This window comes from Panthera pardus, unplaced genomic scaffold (genome assembly GCF_024362965.1).
Source record: "Panthera pardus isolate Hobbes unplaced genomic scaffold, ASM2436296v1 HiC_scaffold_13, whole genome shotgun sequence".
Lineage (NCBI taxonomy): Eukaryota > Metazoa > Chordata > Mammalia > Carnivora > Felidae > Panthera > Panthera pardus.
Window position 1 is genome coordinate 151,947,029 of NW_026526688.1, and position 22,381 is coordinate 151,969,409.

Below are 22,381 nucleotides of genomic sequence, written 5' to 3' on the forward strand. Positions count from 1 at the left end.
GAAATTTTCATTACTTCATTTTTTGGAGTGGATATTCTTGAATTTAAGGGGGCATTTGTCTTATGATAAAAACATATCTGGCCATTTGTATTTTTCATGTATAAGTTATTTTATGTTGTTTTACATAAGTATACTTATTCAAAAGCTAAATTAAATGATTCTTAAAGGTCTTTGCCTATCTCATTTAAGACAATGAGCTTCATAATTTTTGTCTGGACTAAGAAAACCATATCCATCTCATAGTACCCAGTGTCCTGAATTAACTCAATAAAGATTTGTCAAATAAAGGAAAACATAAATGAAGAAATGTGGCCAAAACCTAATAATATGTGGGAAATTATTTATGAATACTGACAAATTATTGAAAAAAAAACTGTTCTAGGAATGGTCTGAAGACATTGAATTATATATGTTTCTCCCTCCTGTCTTTGCCAAAATATGACTGATAAACATCCACAAAAATATAATGACTTTATCCTCTCACTCTGAACTTTTTTTTGTCACTTTTAACCTCTTGACTATATTAAAAACCAGATATTTGCTCCTAGGTAAAATGTCTTTTAATTGCAAATAATTTGACTCCTCAGTGGTGATAAAGATGAATTAATTTTTATATATAGAAAAAATATTAATATCACTTGAATGTAATATATATTGGAAATTTATGTCGTTTGGACCCTGGAGAAAGTACGTCTTGAAGACACATATTCACTGGTGATTTGTATTTCTATTCAGACCAGATCAAAAAAAATGAGGATTATAACATATTGAATACTATGGGACTAATCTACTTCAAAGAAAAAATTATCTTTTTTATTCTAAAATAAATTGAAAGATAAAACATAAATCAAATATAGAGACTTTCTAATCTTTTTAGGCTAAAATTGATTACACCGAAACCTCTTGGAGTCTTTCTACTTAGATAGAGTTTAAAATAATATAGGCAAATATCCATCTTGAAGGAAAAAGTTCCATTTAAAAAAACAGAAAGAATTATAACACCTTAGGATTCTATCAATCTTAGAATTTGTGTGATCTTCCTGTTTAAAGGTGCTAAATATTCCACAGAGCATTTTCTGCAGGGTTTAGATTCTCGTTTTTACTTTCTTCACCATTAATTTTAAATGGATTTTTTATTGCAGTACAAAACAATTGACATGTCCTTAGCAAACTATGAGCTAATTACCCTAGAATGGATATAAATTAAGCCTCCTGATATGCACAGCATGTTGTAATTGTTTTTTAATCTTTCTCTTTTATCAGTAATGACAATGCACATTGATAACTTTCTTATTATATACTAAGTTTATTGAGTTTTTCCCCTTATATATACTACTTTATAGATATAAATTATTTAATGAACAAACTTTTCATCACTGATTGTCATCTCCACACTTCCAGTTACATGTTTGAGAAAGTCTTTTACAGTGTCCTTCTTCTATTTTCCTTTCCTTTAAAGATGATCTTGATTATATTAAGTTACTTTTTTTCCACCGTCTCCATTTCAAGCTTGAGGCCTAATTCTTGATTACTGGATACTTCTTAACCTGATATAAAGCTTAAATTAACAGGACCTACTGGTACTGAACATATAAAGGAAAACATCTTTCAGTGTAGAAAAACTATTTCTTCTTTGAACCTTGGTCAACATAGACAACCTGGTTTTAAACAATATATTTTAATACTTTGTTTCTGATCCCTTATTTATTACACACTCATGAATTTATTTTTTAAGAAAATTGTAGAGATTTGATTTTTATTTCAATCAATGCCACATGTATGCTCAGGAGTCAAAGATACAAACATTATATACATGCACTCCCACACATTTCCACTTATTTTTGCATGTAAGTACAAAGAAGTTAAATCTGTTTACCAATTTTAGAAATGGAAAACAAAATAAAAAACCTATGGGGCAGAAGAAAAGGTAGAAGAATTTCCTCAAGCTGCTTAACCTTGGGTGTGATTTTAAGATTACTAATGTATGACTTTAATACTATGATGCTCCTGAGATTATAAATCGAGTCTGAGTCACGGCTTATTGTAAAAATGATTATTTTCTCAGCAAGAGATCTCCCCTTGTTTGTCCTGTTCGTGTTCAAATCCTGTAGCTCCATGTATGACCGCTAACTCTTATTTCTCTCTTTGTTTATTAAACAATTGGAACTCAATTGACTTGAAATGTCTCATAGTTTTCTGAGGCAAAAATTCTTCAGTGGATAGTGTACTTGAAGGCTAACCTATCAAAATTAAGATACTGAGACCATGTTAGAAATTTCAAGGAAAAAAAAAACTAGTAGATTTAGGTAAGATGTTGCTTCAGGGGTTTTTGGTTTTTTTGTTTTTTTTTTTTTTACTTAAAAATACTATTAAAATTTAGCCTTTTGTAAATTGGTTCAAATCTCTTAATGTATAACACGTTGTAAATGACATATTATTCATATATTACAAACATTTATTGAACATCTGTTGCACATCAAACACCAAGATAAGTCCAGGCATGTGAAATAAGAAGATAATGTTCTTTTCTCAAAGTGTTTCCACTTTAATTTCGTGGTCAGATCAATGGACAGAATTTCATAAACAGAATTACAACAGCTATGGATAAAAAAGAGGGTTTAAATTAGAATCCTCCTAAATGGTAACTTTTTTTTCTTTCTACCACAATGGTGATCTGATTCATTAACTAAAAAAAAAAAAAAAATGAGTTCTTATTACATGCCTGTCACATTTCTTATGTTAGGAAAAACAATGGTTAGGAAAAACAGTGGTTTTGATGGTAAAATCCACTGGACTTAGAAACTTTCCTTCAAACTTATTTGGAGTCAAAATAAAAAGAAAAAATATGCAGGCATTGTGAGTGTAATTTAATTCAGACAAGTGCCAGAGCTCTGCCTACTTTTGATATCAAAGCGTAATAGCTTCCTAAGTGAGTGATTTTTAAAGGGCATGAAGTATTATAAAACCTTCAGAGAAGCCTCTTTGCCTAATGGAATAACACAGTAATAATGTTGGTAATAATAAGTACAATAAGGTCTAGCATGAATTACATACTACCTACTAGGCATTGTTCCAAGGGTTGTACGTGTAATATTTCACACAACTATGTCTCAGTATTAGTTCTATCTTCAATTTATGCTTGATAAAATTATCTTCTTTCCGTTTCTTGACCATTGTAAAAATGGTGCAGGCTTGAGGCTTTTGCACTGGCTCTTCCTGTGGCCTAGAGCTCCCTTGCCCCAGAGAAGCACGTGGCTTCCTCCAGCTTTCAAGTCTTTACAAAATCCCATCCTCTCAATCGAGCTAACTAAAATCATAGCCCATGATTCCTTCTGCTGCATATCAGATCTCTCTTACCTTGATTTGACTCTTCATGACACTTAATTGCCATTATATTACTAAAAGTATATTTCTTGTGTTAATTTTTTGTCTAAAGATCCAAGATGGCAGAGATCCTTATCCATGGGTTATTTTTTTCCTTCTGAGAAAATGTCTAGAATATAAATTACTATATACAGTTAGTTAGTGGGGGCCTGGGGCTTGAATGCAGCTCTGACTTTAGGACTTAGTTCTTCATTAGACAGCTTCCCCCATGACTTGTAAAGCTTTAAACTGTATGATCTTAGTGAAACTCTGAATTCTTGTATACAAAGTCACTGATTCTCTATTGCCAAAAATAATGGTATTAATTAACATTTAAAACCTTTCCACACTGATCAGCAATATATAATTCTATTTATTTATTTACTTACTTATTTACTTACTTATTTATCTCGAGAGATAGAGAGAGACAGACAGAGCAGGGGAGGGGCAGAGAGAGAGGGAGAGAGAGAATCCCAAGTAGGTTCCACCCTGTCAGCACAGAAACCAACCTGGGACTTGAACTCACATACCATGAGATCATGACCTGAGCCTAAATCAAGAGTAGGAAGCTTAACTGAATGAGCCACCCAAGTGCCCCTAAACTGGTCAGTAATATAAATAAAACACCTTTTAGAAATTAATGCCAGTGATTTCTTGACACTAAGGTAAATAAATAATATATTGGATTTTAATGAATTATTCACCAGTCCTTCACTGGAAAATTGTACAGATAAGTTATTTATTCTAGAATCAACACATTAAATATCACCAACTTTATGACCATTCCTCATTTTGTGAAAACTGATTAATTTTGCCTCTGTGTTTCCTCAAAACTGTTTTTTTTCCCAACTGAAGTACTTTTAGTTCATCATTCTATATATGTCTCCTCTGATAGATATGTGCTCATCATGAATAAACAGATTATAGTGTAGATTCTCAGTGAATGCCCAGTGATCTCATTATTGGAGGAATGAAGCTGGAGTTCGGGATTCCTGAAAATACCTTCCAGCATTACCACTATGTTTTTTTTTTTGACCTAGACTCCTTTGGTTGCATATGACAGAAGCCAAATTCAAAGTGACTTATTCTAAAAGAGAATTATAGATCATATAGGTGAAACGTTCCAGAGATGTATAAAAAAAAAAAAAATCCAAAGTACAGACACTTATTGATCTAGGTACTAAGATAGTGTCTGCTATGCAATATGGAGGCACATGACTGAAGAGTGCTGTGGCACAAATGTGATATTTAAAGCCACTCATCAAAATGAGATTATTTGGATGGAGCCCATCAACACTGACACTGAGAGTGAAAGAGAAAGATCTGGTGAAAGAGACTGAGGAGTGGCCCTTGAGATGGCAGTAGACCAGACAGTTATTGGATCACTGAAGAAGGAATGGTCGCTGTATTGACCCCAGCTCTGACTTTAGAGTTCTTGCCTTTCACTCTCAGAGCCCATATGGTACAGGTTCTGACAGGAACCCAAAACCCAGCTCCACAGACTTAAGTCAATTGATAACACTTGAGACCTTAACTAGGAAGAGGATGGAGAGGTTACACTGTATGGCCCAGCACGGTAGGAGCTCACACCTGAATCTGCAGACAGGGCCAGTCTCATACACAGCATAAGAACTGAAAATGTGGAAAGAGGCTCTCGCTCCGTGCCTTTTTCTTATGCTGCATTTCATCTCTCAGTATTTAAACCTTACCCACATGTCAAGATCTACATTCAGCATCGTTTTCTATCACAAAATCTTCCTTAATTCTCTTAGCCAAAGCCTTTTTCCTTCCAATGAAGTCTCAGAACAATATATCAGTAGTTATCATGAAATTTAACACTTTCAACTGCAAATTATAGTATATTGAGTAAACATCTTTCTTCTTCAGTAAGTGAAAGATAAAAGATAAAGATTTCTGTGTCTCTCCACATAACCTACCTCATAAATTATTGAATTAAGGATAAACCGTACATCAGTCTCCATTTGAAGTGCTTTGTCTCGTTTTTTCCTATTAATGTTGATAGTTTGGAAAATAATTAGCAACACTGATAAGAGTGTAATAGAATACCTAACACATAAATGTGCTTTCTTCCTGATTACTGAAATTTTTGTGCTATCACAAAATAAATGCAGTGATTTCAAAGAAGTATTACATAGGAAGAAGAAGTCTTCACTAGCTTATATTATTCATTCGACATCTGGGCATCCAGATGCCAGAATGATGATACACCTGGTAGCATCAAGTGGCGATAGTTTTTATTAATAATAATGTAGGTCAACAGGTTTGATTTCTCTCCTGATTCTCTTCAGATTATGAGTATCATGAATATGTTAGTATATTTAGCATTTCTAACATCATTACAATTATGTAGTTTCAGAACTTGGTACGTTTTGGTAAGAAAAATATTGTGTGGAAATATTTTGTCTCATTCTATCCTAATTTAAAATAATGGTAAATAGCCAAATATTTATAATCACACATGTAAATACTGATTTTAGGAAAGCTCTCATTAAAAGCAAATCTCAGTGGCTTATGAATTAGCAGATGTGACTTTATGAAACTGTAATAAATCCAGGCATGTGTATTGATTTAATATCTGAGAGTTGTTATTCCTTCTATTTTCTCATGATTACACGCTTTTTTCTTCAAAGGCTCTGAATCAAAGATAATTAGAGAGAAGATCATAATTTATTAATAACTGACAAATGGGGATCAGGACACAGTAGTGCCAGAAAGACGAGGAGCATAGCAACAACTAATTGCCCACTGTGGGAAGTAAATCGTCCTAGGAAACTGAACCCAAGAGAGTTACTGGTTCAATTGCTCAACATTATTGAATATCCCACCTGCGATTTCTCACAGATCAAACACGTAAACATCACGGCAACTCTCAGGAAGTTATATTGAGGCAAACATTTTGGAGGAAAAATTCTATGACACGGAGATAAGTTAATATCATTGATTTGCAAAAAAAAAAAATATATTATTATAGCAAAGAATCTAAAGACTCAGATTTCATCAAGTATGAAGCATAAAGCAGGTCAAAAGCCTAATACAAGAGAGCAAAATACACTTTTTGTCTGAAGCTCTATTTGCCCAAAAGCTCTATTTCTATAAAATGTGAAAGAGAAAATGCTAGCATGCCAGCAGACACTATGCTCTGACAGAGGACTCTGCTAGGTTTCTGGGAATCTTACTACATCTCTCAGAGCCCACACAGGCTCTCCCAGGAACCTGATATCCAGCTCTACAGAGAAAAATCAATAGCACTACGCTATGCCAAAGGGTAGCCCATCTATTCAACAAAACCCCGTTAATTTCCTGAGCCATGTCTAGGAATATATCCATTGCTGAAAAATGAAGCAAATAACAGTAAAATGCTCCAAATGATTTTAAACTCCAGCTAAAAACCCCATTTGTTTAAGATCTGTGCTCTTTTTAAAAACTTTCATAAACCTGCAAAGAAAGAAATGTTTCTAATGGATTAGCAACTCAATTTCAAACAGCTGCATTCTTTATTGTGCCATGTAGAGGAATTGACTTCAAATATATCTGATGTCTGTGGTAGTTTTAGTGCTACAAAACATATTATATCCTAATTATTTTGCTTACCAAAATTCTTTTTACTATCGCTCACTCCTTGCTTCTCATTATTTCCTACTCCCCTGACTTTTTAATCTCACAGAAAACTGGCATACTCCCCTGTGGTGGGTCTTCGGCAGGCATTTGCTCTGAATAGTCTACGGGCATTACTCTGCTCTTTTGAAGCCATCAATACTGCATAACATCGGTGAATTGTAATGATAATTTGGGGCTTTTGTTCTTTAAATCCCTGTTTTATTTGTTTTGTTTTTTTTTTTTTTAAATGACCCGTTATCTTTTCTTCCCATTCTTATGGTCTGGCATTGGGTTCCACATCTCTATCCTGGTCATTGTTGAGTTCTCTTGAGCCAAGGTAGATCCAAAGGCCAGAAAGATGGTCGAAGTTTATTGTAGGTTGTTTGTTTGTTTGCTTGCTTGCTGTTTGCCTGCTCTTCACACTGCCACTTCCATCTTGAAAGACAAGATACCAAGTGGGGAAAGTGGGACCTCTTTGTGGTGTTTAGTGAAGGAAAGACTGTCTGTTTTTTAGGTGTTCTTAGGATGTTCTTACACCAACATTATAATTCCTCTTCAGTGTCTCTCCAGGCTGAAGCTTTCATAGGATTCAAAAATTCTCTCGAATCTCACAAGCCCCTCTTCTCCACCTCCAAGAGCTCTCCATACCTCTGGCATTGAGTGGCCCTAGTGCCACTTGGACACTTCTATGCCTATTTCATTGATTTTCCTGAAAGATATGTGCTAGGCATTGGTTTAAACTGATTATACCCATAGGTGATATATAAATAGTGCCCACGTTTAAAAAAAAACGAATCTGAGTTTCAATTGAAGTCATGTAATTTTGCTTGTTCATTACTTTAATCATTTAATACTTTGATTGATACTTTCACTAGTTCGTACAGAGAGATATCTGGCACAGATATGGAGAAATAGTACACAAAAGAATATAAAGTAAACAGAACATCCAATCACAGAGCAAATATTTAAACAAACATGTTTAAAAATATGTAGAAATATAAAATTAAGTGAAATATTTTCTGTTGATATTATTTTTCTTAGATACACTAGAATCTTACTATAAATCCTCACTGCTAAAGTTGTTTGTGACATCATATATGCCAGTAACACATGCTACTTTTTTAAGGATACCAAGTTCAGCATAAATATTTTAACAGTCTAGATATTAAATCTGTAGAATTATTCTGGTTTTCTTAATTTTCTACAAGTATAATTACCAGGAAAAAGCCAATCTACAGGTCCAATCATCCTCAGGAAAATTTTAAGGTGAAATTGAGCCACCCAAAATGCCTAATTTCTGTCCCATCGTGAAAAAGATGGTGTAAAAATCTAACAAGTTATCATCAAATCAGCATGAATTTAATATGTACATGATAAGTAATGTTGAACTTTGATTATACATAAATTTTGATGAGACAAATATATGATAAACCAGAATTTTACATTTGTATGATGTTTTCTAGTACATGAGGACCTCTTGATGATTTATTTTGATGTCAATATCTGACTCTTTCTGATCTAGTCCTATTCCAGCTCTTTCATGTGTACATGTTGTGGTCTGCTAGATTTACCTCTTCTCTAGCCATTTGGAATGTCATGGCCAAGATAAACCCAGCCTTTCTTGGAATCTGAAAAAACTATAATTAATCATTTCAAACCAGTGCTAGTACATACTCTCCAGCTCCAATAGGAAAATAGCTACTTTTTTTTTTATAGTTTTATAAAACAGTCATTATAGATCATTTTCACTCCAAATGTTTGTATTTTTTCATCATTTGAAAATTAATTTAAACCTTATGGTTGCTGGATGTTAACCAATGGCGTATTAGTTTTTATTTATTACTTATTTTTTTTAATTGAAGTATAATTGACATGCAATATTATACTGGTTTCAGGTGCAGGACATAGTGTTTCAACAATTATATGCAGTATGAAATGTCCACCCTGGTAAATCTAGTTATCATCTGTCACCATACAAATCTATTACAATATTATTGACTACATTTTTTATGCTGTGCTTTTTGTCCCCATGACATTTACTTTATAACTGGATGTTTGTACCTTTTAATCTCCTGCATCTATTTCATCATCCCCAACCCTCCTCCCCTCTGGCATTTTGAATTCCAAATAGATGTCTATTTTACCACCTAATATTTTTCTGCCCAAGTTCTGAGGCTTGTAAATGTGCATTCCAGAAATTGAAATGGAAGGTCCTTCTGAACATCTCATCTCTCTGGTTGGAACCTGTGTAGTTTGGCCCTTTGTTTCCATCAGTTCCCAAAGCCAGGGTGACTGGAACCAGTTGCTATGTCTCCAACCCTTTGAAAACACTCCACTCTAAGGGGACTCCTAAATAACCTGATTTGGAAGTCTATCAGGGGATCGTCTCAGTACATCATACGTCCTGAAGTGACTATCACTGTCAATCTTGCTTCCTTCCATCTGCTCACCCACTGTATAATTCCTTAGACCTCAAATATGTGAATTGCTGTGCTGCTTTAGCAATGCTCCAACATATCTTTGACTTTAGATTAATGGCCATTTCCTTACATGAACGTCCTGATTTTTTTGACCTTACCAAGATCTCTTGCAGCCAGCCTTTTCTATACATTTCAGTCTACTTTTTACACTGTGTGTTAGTTAGTTGGCATGGTTACAATGATTGTCCTAATTTCTTACTAGTTGGTATTTTATTTATGCTTGCATTTCTTAATTTTCTGATTAAAAATTATATAAAATATGCAAGACAAAATGCAGGAAGAAAATTAATCATATTTATCCACCAGAGGCAATCAATATTCATGTTTGGCCCTACATACTTAAGATCTTTACATATATATAGTTGAGTTCATAATTTGTAATTTTATTTTCTGTTTTTCTTTGATGTAACATCATCATATAAAGTTTTCCTGTGTAAATTTTAAAAGCAAATTTAGGAAGTCTTTTATATTCTAATGTCTAACTTTTCCCATATGCTGTCCCTTTGGTTTTGTTTGTTTCTTTTCTTCTGTTGTCATTGTTATGAGGGAGAGGGGTTAATATTTCAATCTTTAATGTCCTTAGAACATATTTGTATAATTCAATGTAAGGATAGTGAATACGAATATTTTTAAGATTGTTGATACAAATTGACAAATGTATCAAATGACAAATGACAAATTGTAAATCATTGCACGAATTACCATTCCCCCAACAGTGTATGACACTACCTAATGGGTCACAAACTAGCCAGTCTGTTAATTTAATAGAAGAAAAATATTCTGTATTTTTAATTGCATTTCTTTTTTTATTTTTGAAATTTAATAGGCTTATTAATATATATGCAATAACTGTACTCATTAGTTATTTTATTACATGTTTTATAAATTAAATATGCATACTCTTTACCCACTTGGACTAGTGGAATCTTAGTTCTTTGTATACTAAAGACACATCATTAGAAGTGTCAAGATTTGTTTACTTTTTAGTAACATTTGTTTTGCATGTGATACAGTTGTTAATTGTACCTTTGGGGGAATCTAAATTGATATTTTCTACAAATTTATGTGAGTATAAGAACTGTTTATCACTCTCTCCCAAAATTGTTTCAGGTCTTCACCTGTAGTATATACTAAGTAAGTGTCTATATAGATATTCTTTTATCTATACTGCCTCTGGGCTAGCAAAACATTCTAATCTAATTTGGTCCAGGATCATGTTAGTTTAAATATAATTTTAAAATGTGTTTCATTGTTTGGTCTAGCAAATAACTGTTGGGAAATCACAGATAGTCATAATTACAAGTATTTTATATAAGTACTCTTATGGGTCCATACATTGATATACAATTATATGTATAAAAAACAATTGCAATCATAATTGACCATTGTTATATATATGTGTACATTAAAATAGTTAGCATTTATTACCATTATATTCAATTTTTTTGAAAACTTTTTAAATGTTTAATTATTTTCAGAGAAACACAGATAGCCTGTGCAAGCAGGAGAGGCAAAGAGAGAGGGAGAGAATCCTAAGCAGCCTCTGTGCTGTCACCTCAGAGCCTGCTATGGGCTTGATCTCATGAACTGTGACATCATGACCTGAGCTGAAATCAGAGTCAGAGGCTTAACCGAATGAGTCACCCTGGCATGCCCATATTCAAGTTTTAAAACTTATGGCAACTTCTGTAATATATGATTTCAATGTTACTGACCCGTATGAATAGAAAACAAAATGTGCTTACATGGAATTTGAATAGTTTGATGTGAAAATGAACACTTAGTTTCTTGTTAAATCAATCTCATAATTAATTCAGTTCTCATGTTTATCACAAAATAAACACAGTTCTTATATTTTGATAATTTGAGTATACTTCCACAATTACTTTAATTATTTGAGTGTGAAATAATTAAATTTAAACATTAGTCCTTCTAACTCCTCTACCTTATAAATTTAATGCTGCTATAAATGATTCAACTCTGAAAAAATATTCAACAGCCATAATGGAGGGAGTTAAGTAGGTCAGAACTTACATAGTGGCTTATTTCTTTGATTAATATCTTCTTTTTTGACCCACTCATTTTTAATTGATATTATTCTACATTAAGACAAATGGCTGTTTAAAACAAATGTTACTATGCTTAAAATATTTTTTTAAGCTGGCAAAATTAGCATCACTTTTTTGCAACCTTATCCGTTCTTAGTTTTTCCTCTCTACTTCTCTCAAAATAAATTAAAACCTAAAGTAGCTAAGCACAAGCAGGTTAGTCATAAGAGTCATATACTCTTCTCAAAGAGGCTTTACAGATAGACCTGTTTCAATAATGAAATGACTGGGAGGGAAAAGCTCAGTGGAAGGAGCTCACAGTATCTTTCAGCTTCTATAAATGGAGGTAATTGATGTTTGCCCAGTGACGGCATCATCCTGTAGGAGAAAGCAACATGATTCAGTATTTTGTGTATCAACATTATTATTGTGCCAGAACAGAACTAAGATGCCAGTTGATTGTGAGGATAAATCTATGCAATTTTCCTGTATTGAACTAGTAAAGTTATCTCATCTGTGGAAATAAACAAAAACACCCAAATGAGAACAAGCAAAGGCTATTTATTAAGAAGTTGCTATAGCAAGGGGATCAGCCACCATCACTTGCATCTGGCAGAAACCCAACGGCAGGCAGTGGAGTGTAAAGCTTTAAAATGAAGAGAAGGGAAGGCTTCAGTTTTTCCCTGATTGGAGGCTATTGGCATGGGATAGCTGGAGGTGGGCTAACTAGAAGCGGAACATCCTGTGGGATTGCTTGTGGGGGCATGTTTGGTGTCTTCTACTTAGAATGGACAAAAATTAGTGAAGCTGGCATTTATTGATAAAGTCTGACTAATTGATCACTCAGGTCGGTTGCTACAGAGCTTGTGGTTTGGCTTCCTAGACTGGTTGCTGCAGGTCTGGCATCAGAGTTCTGGTTTTTTTTTTGTTTTTTTTTTTTTTTTTTTTGGTCTAGCCATTGTCCCTTTGTACATTCAGTCTCTCACACATTTCACTAAATAGTAGTACAGGTCTTTTTATAAGATGAGTGTTCAATAATGAAGAAAAATTAAAAAGGAGTGAAAAATTTAAGGAGTGCAGCCATGAATATACTGTGAATTGCTTTTAGTAAGTGATCAGATAAATAACTATTTAAAATCAGTAACACTTTGAATTTTATAGGTTAATGAAAGAAACCATGTAATTTTGCAGTGAGAGGATAGAAATTGTTTAAGAAGAATTTTGTTTTATCAGGCAAGTTAAGAAATGATATGTCTTTCCAATGCCAGAAAACAGGGATAGAGGAAAGAAAAAAAAAAGAGGGGGGATTGAAATTGAGACAAAGGTGAAAAAAAAATTTTTTTTTTTGCATTTTTAGTGGTTCTTAATATCAAACTTTTCCTTTCCCTACCCATTTGCCGATTTTTGAGGTCAGATCAAAGTTTATAGTTTGTCCCCTACCTATGCAATGCATACCAGGTTCTATTTCCTATTTGCCACTTGATGAGTTTTCAGCAGATTATAACTGGACTGATCGAGAGTTTGTCTATCAAATGCACAGCAAGCCAATAAAGACTGACACCAAGCTTCTGCAGTGAAAAAAGATAGGTGATTTATTGGTGTGGTACTACATAGGAGAATAGGAAGCTTGTCCTCAAAAGTCTCACACTCCCTGATGGCTTGCAAGTGAGGATTTTAGGGGCAAAATTTGGGGCAGGGGTCTTTCGAAAAGGTGGACACCATTTACCAGAAGCCCAGGAGGTCATGTTAACAGGTCTTCTGGCACCACTTCTGCTTGCCAGAGGTCTTTTCCATATCAAGAGACTTGAAATCAAAGAAAGAAAAGAAAGAAAAGGAAGAAAAAGAAAGAAAGGAAGACAGAAAGAAAAAGAAAGAAAGAAAATCTTTATTCTTCCTGTTAGAGACTTCATTATATATTATATATTATATGTTATATATTATATGTTATATGTTATATATTATATATTATATATTATATATTATATATTATATATTATATATTATATATTATATATCATTATATGTTATATATCATTATATATATCATTATATATCATTATATATATCATTATCATTATATATATCATTATCTATATCTATCTTTAGGATAGTGCTGATTAACTACTTATCCTACACTTTCTTTGAATAATAAGCAAGCATTCCTTTCCCTTGGGCCTCAGCCTACATGTTCTTTAGCCATTTGGGCCATGCCTAGGGTGATATGATTTATAATGTACATTTTTCCATCTGACAAGAGCTGACAAGATGGATACCGGCTTCAAAATTAAAACCAAAACATCACAGATAGGTGATAAAAGTATGTAGTCCAAATATAGTAAAAAGACATTAGTGTTTTATTGACCATATCTAAATTATAGCTTACATATATACATATATATATATGTATATATGTATATATTTCTACATATTTTCATGTATATGTAAATACATATGTCATATATAAATGTATACACGTAAGTGTATAACAATATAGTAGGGACATCTAATCTTCAAATTTGAGTAATATAAAAACATTTAAGCGATGTATCAAAAGGTGAAATGTGATTTTTCTGTTCAAAATATTGCACCAGAGCAGCCTTTTGCATAAGTACTTGATAGATCCTGTAACCTCTTTTTGTTATGGCTCACCAAAGTAGATTTGTCTGACCTTGGTGACCTGTAGGGTTTGCTTTTTTAATGGGATTTGAGTCTTTGATATGCTTCCTACTTTCATAGCATGGGCAGTTGAATAGTCACACATGTCATTTGAATGTAACAGTTAGTATTGTATTTTTAACAATTGGTACAAGAATAAATAGAGGGTATGGTTATTTTCTCCTTGATGAATACAGAAGTATTGTTACAGAAATGGTAAATTTAAGCTGGACCTGAAGGATGAAGAGGAATTTTGAGTTTGTTGATAGTGAGCATTAAGGAAGGTGTATAAGAATGAATGCACATAGCGTGTTCAGTTTACTGTGACTCCCTAGACATCTACAAGGCCTTCACAGCCTCTACCTGTGACCCTCCCTATCCTGATCTCCGTTCTTCCTGCTTCATTAAAGGCATGAGCTTTCTTTTATACAAATATGATATATATGTCTATGTAACATGTAAAATTATGTAAATAAATATAGATGTGGTTCTGGTTTACTCCAGTTCAGTAACAGTTCAAAGAAAATCTTTTATATCAAGATATCCACTTCTTGAAAGCTCTTCTGACAAATCTGTGGCAAAACTGAGTTTGCTTTCATATAACTATATGTAAGTCTGTGGTCCAATAGACACAAGGGAGAATTAGAGAAGCTGAATACAGATAATTTTATAGTGTTGCTATTTTTGAGATATTATGACTACACTTTAATCCAAGTAGCTAATATAGAAATATAGAAGTTCAAAAGAATCTGTCGTTAAACATTAAACTTAGCAATTAACCGTGTAAGGATAAATGTTAGGAAAAAAAACTTGTGGTTTAAAAAGGTAGAGAATACAATGTAATTTACAGTTACTTAACAAACCAGTCTTCATGGTTTACATGGTTGTATGGTTACAGATTTCTGGAGAATTATTTAAAGTACTTACCAGAGAACAAATTGTTTTTAGGCACCTCTAGACACTTCAGAAGTTTTTATTAACAGCAGACCATTAATATGCTAATTAATAACCTTTCCTTTTGTATTCATTAGGCAAATTCCCCTAAGACTATTATAAGACACAACATTCAATTCAAGAAGTATTTATTGAGCACCTATTGGATCAGCGGTGTCAATCTGGAGGAAATTTAGAATCCACTGACAGCTTTTGAAAAATAATGATACCTGGGTCCCACAACCAAGCTACAATATTTTGACTTAATTGTTCTAGGGTGAGGCCTGGGCATTGGTTTTTGTTTGTTAGTTGGTTTAAATATCATCTGTTGCTCTAATCTGTGGCTAGGTATAGAATTATTGCACAATGTGGTTTCAAACTTGTTTTTATATAATTTCTTATTCTTAAAGCACAGCACATAGATTGTTAGTAAATGTTTGCTAATAAGGAGAATTATTGTGTCCACTACTGCAGCAAAAAAATTTACAAAGGTGGTTAATATTTGGTAAAATTCATTTTGATTTCCTAAATATATCCTGGAATAAGCAGACTGAATCTAACATGTTCAATAACATTTTCTAGTTGCATCAGTGGCTTTACCTGTGGCATTCATGGAAAAAGAACCTGTTTTGTAATGATATTTGGCCTATGAGAATGATTAAAAGAAATATAGAAATCTTCATTAAAATATACCTTGGGAAAATAGATCAATTGAAATGTTGTCTAAAGATAACTCACATCATGCTTTCCTTCTAGGTCCTAATAGTCATTTTCAGAGTAAGAAATAAAAAGAGTTCCTGATTCCAAAGTTAAAGTCAGTAGGTTTTTGTTTGTTTGCTTTTGTGACTTTTATCCTTGCGGGATGGCTGCATATGGCACACTTAGATTGGTAGAGTTTGGGGATTTGTCTTTATTTTATGAATCTTTGAAGTATGTATAATTATGTAAACTTTACCTTAGTCACTTATATGATTTTATCTCTATTTTATACGTGTCTTTGACTAATTGACTAATAGTAGAGTTTGGGTCATTGAGTAATGTTATGGCACCTATCCTTTAATACTTTGGAACAGAATTTGCTATATTTTGCTACAGTAAGGGCTTGACCCATATGGAGGCATTTTAAGTGAGGTATGTAATTTATTGTGAATTAATTGATCAGATTTTTTTTTAACCTGGTAACAGGCTATTTGTGGAGAAAGAAAGAAAGGTTATAGCAGGGTTCTCCACAACAACTTTTAAGTTTTAAGATGAGTAGCCAGTTGAAGAGAAACATAGGACAAGGTCTGGAAGAGTCCCAAGTGCAAAAGCTTCTAGCCCATGGAGTTGAGGTAAATCACCCTCCTAGTACATGGATGTGTTCAGCAAATGAGAAGCTCCCTGGACTCTGGACTTGGGATTTCTATGGAGGCTTCATGATGTAGGCATGATTGATCACTAACTCCTTTTCTAGCCCTTTTCCCCTCTCTGGAGAGTGAGGGGTGTAACTGAAAATTCCATACTTCTAACTATTTTTAATTTTTTTTTGAGAGAGAGAGAAAGCACCTGTGTGTGAGCATCAGAGAGGGGTGGAGAGAGAGAGAGAGAGAGAGAGAGAGAGAGAGAGAGAGAGAGAGAGAAGGGAGAGAGAGAGAAAGAGAGAGAGAGAGAAAGAGAGAGAGAGAATCTGAACCAGGCTCCAAGCAGGCACAGAGCCCAGTGTGGAGCTTTATCTCAAAACTGTCAGATCATGATCTGAGCAATCAAGAGTCAGATGCTTAACCAACTGAGCCACCCAGGTGTCCCTGAAAATTCCATACTTCTAATCATGACCTAGGTGTTTCTGGTGACCAGCCTCCATCTAGGAAACCACCAAGAGCCACTTCATTAGTACAAAAGAAATTTTTATCACCCAGGAAATTCCTAGAGATTTAAGAGCTTTGTGTTAAGAAACAAGGTCAAAGACCAAATATAGAATGAGAAATGCTCCTAGTGCTCTTATCACTTAGGAAATTACAAGAGTTTTAGGAGCTCTGTGCCAGGACCTGGGGTCGAAGATAAATGTTAGAACAAAAGATTCTCTTAGTACCCCTATATACAAGGATTTTAGGAATTCTGTGTCAGAAACTGAGAAGCAGATACTATATATGTTTCTTATTATTTCACAGAAAGATATGAGAATGCTTGGAACTTGATTAGGTAAGACTAAGAGATACACTGATGTTTCTCTTATTTTTTTCCCCACTAATGTTTTAAACCCATCTACCAGGGACTTGTACTTAGGCAGGACTATTGTTAGTAAAGCATCCCAGGGGATAATAGGGAGGCACCTGTAACCGTTGCTGGGGGATAAGAAGCTCTAGAATGAGAATAAAGCAGAGAACTAGAAAAAAGATTGAAAAATTACGGCATATAACTATATCTTTTTCTAATTTGTCTAGACTACGACTTGGAAATAGTGATTGAATTGCACACATAAATCCCAACATATGTATTAGATGTGGTGTTCCCCTCAGAGTAACTCAAAATCACAATTTAGAAAAAAATAAATTTAAAAAAAAGTTCTTTATAACCATTTTGCATTACCTTCTTTTCAGGGTGGAATAATTTTATGCCTTTGTGCCAGAAGCATGGAGAATGAAGAGTAGAGTTTGGGAGCCACATACATTATAATTATGCTTTTTATCCCTCGCTCAGTTTTTGCAAAAGATTTCTGCAGAGTTTTAGCCTGGCTTCAACCGGAAATCAGTACTAAGTCTTAAAAGAGGGCAGGGAATTAAGACACAGATGCAAAAGATACAGCATTACAAGATTTTTTTTTAAATCTGGAAGACAATTAACATTGTCAATGTTAACTATCAGTGAACAATTTCCTCAGCTCTTCTGTTTTAAATATTTGTTACACATCTAAATTATTTTCATCATTTAAAAACTGATAGAGTGTAAATGACAGCATATTGTGATAAACATCATAATTGGAATTGTTTAAATAATTTGTATCATTTTCTTAAAATTATAAAATGAAATAACCCCCAAAAACTGCAGAGAAAATTAAAATCACCCCATAATGCTAATTAATTTAACAATCCAACAATAGCTCTTAAAAAAATACTTGTTGCCATTTTATTTCTCTACACACTAATTAAATATTATATATACCTTATTGATTTTCATCACATCATAGATTCCACAAATATAATTTGTTTATTTCAAAATATTCATTAGCTATTTAGTTCCTTTAATATACCCAGACTCATGTATATTTTCTGTACCTCATTCTTTGCCCCAGGACCAGATTATTATAATATTGTCAGTTTTAAAACTTCAAAGCTGTCACTTTGAATCTGGGACAATGTGAAGAGCCTCACACTGGATTATGAAACTCATTCTTCAAAACTGCCTTGTCTTAGAGTCTCCACTATTATCTCATTTACATCAATGCCTGGTTTACCCAGACTATACATATAGTAATGGATACATCCAGGACTGCCCCTAGTTTGACTACAAACGCCATAATCTTCATTCTTTTGCTATACAGTGGTGTCTTGCTCTTTGATAGGTTTTGGAGGATTGTTTCCTAAAGGATTGATTCACTTTTCAGGGTGGCCTAAGCGCCACTCTGTTTTCTCTACCACTGAGTACCATCTGTTGTTGTTGTTTTATTTTAAATGGGGAAACCACAGGGGTGGCTGGGTGGCTCAGCTGGTTAGGCATTCGACTTGGGCTCAGGTCATGACCTTCCAGTCTGTGAGTTTGAGTCCCACATCAGGCTCTGTGCTGATGGCTCAGAGCCTGGAGCCTGCTTCTGATTCTGTCTATTTCTCTCTGTCCTTCCCCTGCTTGCACTCTGTCTCTCTCTCTCAAAATTAAATAAACAAAAAAATAAATTCTAAAAAAAGAACATAAGTTATTTATAAATGGGGAAACTACAGAACCTTTTGGTTTTCTTACCTTTTTTAAGTTTTTTTTTAATCAGTAAACTGAAAATATTTGTTACCTGATTAAAGTACCTGTTTTGTGAAATTACTCTTCCTGCTTTTCTCTCATTCATCTATTAAGATCTTAGTGTTCTTCTTTTCTGTTTGTATGATCTCTTGTTTAAGAATTTAAATCATTTATCCATAGCCTGTAGTCTTGGTTCTCTGATCTAGTATCTTTGAGAATTTCTTCCCTAGAGTTATAATCACCTTGCTTTGGTAGGAGGGAGGTTATCTTACTTACACTGACACACTTCGTGCATGTATTGATCAACTCTGTGTAAGTCCTGGCTAAAGTAATTTCATTTGAATCTTTTTTGGGTCTGGAGAGCTTCTGTTATCATATTTTAATCTTCCGAAGGACAAATCGAAATATCTTGTTAAAACAAAGACCAGCAGTTTTTCATTATAAGCCTGGGAGAGCTAAACTATTTTAAACTTGGATAAAACTTGTTATAGCTGCGTGCCGTTACTTACAGACTTCCAGGTGCTAAAAACTGATGAGAATGCAGATGTGCTGTGTTGAACCATAGCTCACATAAATTAGATTGGCTGCTATTTCTAGCACATTTTGGTTTCTATTTCTAAATTATCTCTGAGGCTTGTAAGCATTTTCAACCTGTACTTCAAGTATGTATTGATTAAGGAAAGAACACATATACCATCTGGTGCTGAGGTGTTACTGTGACAGCATCCTCAGACTTTATTTTAAAACATTTACTTGGGGGAGGGGGTGGCTATACTGCTTTAGATATTCATAGAAAAGGAACTTCAGTTTTAATCTTCTTGATAACAGAATAATACATAGGGTGCTGTGATCACTAAATCCTTACAAAATATATTTTGTAGAACTGAGTTTTTCCAAAAAAAATTACATTGACCATTTTGTATTTATATGAATCGGTCTGAATATAATTAGCTATTTAGTTACATTGTAAATGGAAATACTTAGTATGATGATATTATATGGATCATCAAAAAGCTAATTCATCTGAGATAATAAGTATCTAGTTTATCACTCTAAGTATGATATTACTAAGAGGAATAAGCTACCACTCTTCTCCCAAAATGCATGATATGCCAGATATTGATCTAAGTGAATTTATGTATTCTCACTTCATTTTTAAAAAACCTTTGAGATAGGATCCATTATTATTTCTATTTTATAGCTGTCAACTGAAACACAAAGAGGTTAACTAACTTGTCCAAGGTAATTTATTTATGCCACTTAAAACAAGTCAAAGACACTATCAGTGCAAATCTAAAGCAATGACTCAGATAAAAGCAGTAGCACAAGTGTTTGATTTTACATGATTTCATATTTTTGATTAAAGTTTATTAAAACTTTAAAATCTTAGTGCTAAGTATGGTGGTTTAAGTTCTTCGTGGATTTGGCGTTACTGCGAATTGCATGTGTATGTGTGTGTATGTGTGTGTATGTATTAAACTATAAGAAAAAAATCTTATTATAATTTTCAAATTAAGAGGACTGAAAAAATATTATTTTTAGAATCATTCGTGTGTTTTTGGAGTCTCAGAACACTGGCTGACTATGAAATCCTAATAGGTAATGGCCGACCACAGTGAAGTTATCACCTTCCTAAACACAATTCTACATGAGTTTATAAACAGTGTACCCTGAACTAGAAGTATGTTTGTACTTTATTAGGAGATGACATCATCCTTTTTTATTAATCACTGAAAAATAGATACATTTGTCAACAATTATTATTTATTACTGATGGAGTTGAAAATGTGTTGTTTGAAATTAACACATACATGCAAACTTTCCACATTCATAGCTATCAGTAAATTTAAATAATTGTGCCATTGTTAATATCAGTTACAGTAAAGCACTGACTACTTGCGGATGTCATTCATTTCGTTTAAACTGTGAAGAAATAAAACGATTAAAGAATCATCCTCATCTTAGGAAACTGATAGTCTAAGAAAAGAAGTCAAACATTCTTTAAGGACAGATAGTAAGTGTTTTAGCCTTTGCAGACCGTACATTCTCCATCATAACTACTCAACTATGTCAGAACAACACTAAACAAGCCACAAATAACAAGTAGAGTGTGGCAGTGTTCTAACAACACTGCATTTACAAAAATAAGTGGGGGGCTAGTTTTGGTTCATGGGCTGTAGTTTATCAACCCATAATCTGAGTGCTAATATAAAAAGAAACATTAGGAAAATTAATTTATAGAAGAGATCAGTGTTTAAGATATTTATGAAATAAATGGAATTACAAAGAAATATATCAAGATCTGCCAAAGTATTTCACAGATATTTTACCTAATCTTTAAGTATTTCAGTATTTTGATATCCTGTAACTTTGTATTTCATTATCTCCACAGTGAAATAAGTTTTGGCATATTTTAAAAAATGTATTACAATAAATAGTCAAATAGGAAGTAAATGTCACAGGAACCATTTTTATTTACTAGGATTTCACTTTAGTGACAGTCAAATTTCCAGACAATTACTAGTCCTAAAAATTAAAACATCATCAGTTTTCCGAAAAAAAAAAAGAAAAAAATATATATATAAAACATTGCCTACTTTTCCTTTGAAAAAGACCCATTGAAATTTAATTTGGAAATATTTGCCTACCTTTGTTAGCATTTCCAAATTTGTTGTATGTTTATATTTTATTTTCTTCTCTTTATTTGTTATAAAATAGAGTAGATACATTTCAAGTAATTAAAGTTCAAAACAGACAGATTTTAGAAAAAAAACCCTTGGCCTGCTGGTTTATGGTATCATTGCTGAGCTCATTTCTCAGTTCTCTTGAAATCACTATGAATGCTATTCATAAAATATATAGACAAATGAATGCATTGAAGCACTAAATAAATTCTATGTTATATCCTGTGATCAGTTTATGTGGTTTCTAACAACAAAGTGCATTTTATAAAATAATTTACTTGGTATTTTCTGGATTTTTTATGAATATGTGAAAAATTTGAAAGAATCTTGAATGTTGCAGTATCCAGAAAAGTGCATGTATTATATGTAGTTTGCTTTTTTTAATATAGCAATAGCTCTACAAATATATATTTGGAGATGCATTTTTTAAACCTGAATATGTAAATTTAAATTGGTAGCCTTCCATAGGTGATTGGAGAAGTCATGTAAGCATAACATCTCGATAAGCTGTAATAAATAATGCCACTGGCATAAGAAATCAGTGGGTCAAATGGGCAGGACATTACTCTCCCTCCTAAATTTATAGGTTCTATGCAAACATGTATTTAAAGGACAATTTAGCATGTCTTCTGAATATAAATTTTGTAGGAATTCCTGAGGAAAGATATATTTAAGT

At 33.2% G+C, this 22,381-nt stretch overlaps 1 protein-coding gene across 8 annotated transcripts in view; it reads left to right on the plus strand.

Moving 5' to 3' along the window:
- EPHA5 (EPH receptor A5) overlaps nt 1–22,381 on the plus strand; it is a 344,576-nt gene that overhangs the window by 265,238 nt on the left and 56,957 nt on the right. The window lies entirely within an intron of this gene.